The sequence below is a fragment of the Suncus etruscus genome, chromosome 12 (genome assembly GCF_024139225.1).
Source record: "Suncus etruscus isolate mSunEtr1 chromosome 12, mSunEtr1.pri.cur, whole genome shotgun sequence".
Classification (NCBI taxonomy): Eukaryota; Metazoa; Chordata; class Mammalia; order Eulipotyphla; family Soricidae; genus Suncus; species Suncus etruscus.
This window is the reverse complement of record NC_064859.1, coordinates 79,026,276-79,029,022: the sequence shown is the minus strand read 5'-3', so window position 1 is coordinate 79,029,022 and position 2,747 is coordinate 79,026,276. Positions and strand designations below refer to the sequence as shown.

The 2,747-nt window shown below is 34.1% G+C and overlaps 1 non-coding gene across 1 annotated transcript; it reads left to right on the top strand.

Moving 5' to 3' along the window:
- Positions 1 to 2,014: 2,014 nt before the first annotated feature.
- Positions 2,015 to 2,119, top strand: LOC126025154 (U6 spliceosomal RNA). Its single transcript, XR_007501199.1, has one exon. It is a non-coding gene; the product is annotated as a U6 spliceosomal RNA (small nuclear RNA).
- Positions 2,120 to 2,747: the final 628 nt, after the last annotated feature.

The following is a 2,747-nucleotide window of genomic DNA, read 5'->3' as shown; positions in this document are numbered from 1 at the left end:
TTCTGGGTATATATGTAAGTAGCATGAAAAGAAAACTATAGGTCTATCTATAAGGTAAGTTAAAGTTAGCCAGGAGACAAAGAACTACATATTGTATGTGTAGAATAACAGGAGAGTAACATCAGGTATCAGAAAATGGAAGTAAAGAATAGCCATTGGATGAGTCACAATAATAAGAATTCATGATTCACAGGTAGATCTTCTGGCAATTGTGGAGACTCACTGCTCTTTTCTTCTCAAAAAGGGCTTTTGGAGAAAATGAGCTCATAATCCAATACTTGTATATGATATCAATTGATCCTAATGTCATTCAAACACAAACACACATAGAAATGTCTGGAAAGCTTAAGAGATACTAACAAGAAATTAAGCTACTCTAATATATTATTTTCCACTAACATTGTGTTTTAAAATTCTGTATGAAAGAAATTCATCTTACCAGACTGAATGTTTTTCAATCTTGATATTTTCTGGAACTTTCCTTTATTTTTTCTCTTTTTGACTGAGGGATTGGCCACATCCAGTGGTGATCAGGTGCTGTTCCCCTATTCCCACGTCAGTGCTTGGAAATCATCCGTAGTTGTACATAAGAGTTCAAATGGTGCCTGGGATTAAACTTAGACCTCTTCGAGGAAGAAATTGTAAACCAACTATATCACCTTATCCTTGTGTTTCTTTATTCTTAGCTCTATGAATATACATAACTTTGAAGGTCAGAAAGGGAAATTCAGTAGGTAGAATGAAAAAGGGCCTGTTAATGACGCTTTCAATATTTCAACTTTCTTTTACCCACAATCCCAGTATAATCAACAGTCTAACTCTTATAATCACCAAACTCTCGATGTGTTAAAGTGAGTGAGACATTGCGTTAGTTGCACAATTAAAGTAATACTACAAACTTCAGTAAAGTCTATGAATTATATATAATGCAATTTTTCAATTATAGAGGTAAACTATGGTCCATAGGTTGGTCTATTGTTTTGTTTGATATTAATCATGACCAGCCTTGTGTGGAGGTAGCGAGAAAAAGCCATGCAAATATATGGTTGTCTAGCCTAAATAGATATTTTTCATAATATATTTATAATGAACTCTAATAATCTATATGTTATTCAAGTGCATAGACCTGGGGCCAGAGTGATAGCACATCTGTAGGGCATATGCCTTGCACACGGCTGATCCAGCACTGACCTGGGTTCAATCCCCAGAGTCTCATATGGTCCCTCAAGTCAGGAGCAATTCTGATGGCATAGCCAGGAGTAACCTGTGAGTGTCACCCAGTGTGGCCCCAAAACCAAAATATATTATATAATATATATAATAAATCTATTAATTAAAATAAATAAAAATAACTTTAAAAAAAGTGCATAGACCTTACTTAGGTATTTTATTTTGGACCCCACCTCTCAAAGTAGCACAACCTCAAAATGTGAGTCTTATTGGCTTTATTTTGATTAAAATATATGAAAAATGAATGCCAGTTATTATTTTGAATAAATAAAATATGCAGTCAAGTCATAGTTATGGAATATATAAAGTGTTTAGGGAAGTAGAGAGGAAGGATTAAGGAAGGAACAAATTAAGAAATGAAAATATATTAATATTCCTTTGTTGTTTTCGGGACCACACCCAGCTGAGCTCAGGGATTACTCCTGGCTCTGCGCTCAAAAATCTCTCCTGGTTCAAGGGACTATATGAGATGCTGGAGATCAAACTTGTGTCTGTCCTGGGTCAGCCATATGCAAAGCAAATGCCCTACCATTATGCTACCACTCCATCCTATATTCCTTGAGTATAAGACAATACTAACTTTCTGACAGCATGTAAAATACTATGCTATTTTGTTCCACTCTATCTTGAGTTCTTTAACTTGATAATTGATAACATTTTCATATCTTTTTCTTTAATTTATCTTGAAAGTCAATTGAAAGGTAGCTAATGAAGAGCACATACTTATATAATAAAGTTCTACTTTTTACTCACTGAAAATTCAAGGTTTTAAAAAGTTTTTAGTGTTCTCTTCAGCAGTACATGTACTAAAATTGGAACAATATAGAGAAGATTAGTATGGCCTCTGCACAAGGATGACACACAAACTCGTGAAGCATTCCATATTTAAAAAGGGAAAAAAAGAAAATATATGTAAAAATTTCTAATTTAAGTGATTTTTCAATATCTAGATTTAGATAAAAATAAATATTTCTGGGCCAGAGAGACAGCACAACTGTAGGGCATTTGCCTTACATGCAGCCGATCCAGAATGGATGGTGGTTCAAATCCTGGCAACCCATATGGTCCCCTGTACTTGCCAGGAGCAATTTCTGAGCACAGAGCCAGGAGTAACTTCTGAGGGCTGCCAGGTGTTACCTAAAAACCAGTCCCCAGCTCTTCCAAAAAAAAAAAAAAGATTTCTGGGATTTCTTGGACAAGAAAGTTATAACAGGAATTAGGCAGTTGCCTTCCAACCTTTATATACAGTGGGGAGGAACCCTAGAGTAGGGAATAGTATCTGAATACAGCCAGGAAATTTCCAGTTAAAACAATAAAACCACATACTATATAAATTAAGAGTTCAATGATAGGCACTGGTTTTTTTTTTTTTTTGGTAAAATATACACACCTATGTTTTAGGTAATATCAGTAGTCTTTAATGATCCTATAAGTATTTTATTTTTTGCTATTTTAAAATATACTTACTACCTTATATTTTTATCATAAAACTATTTTGCAATATCAAAAAAAGCTGT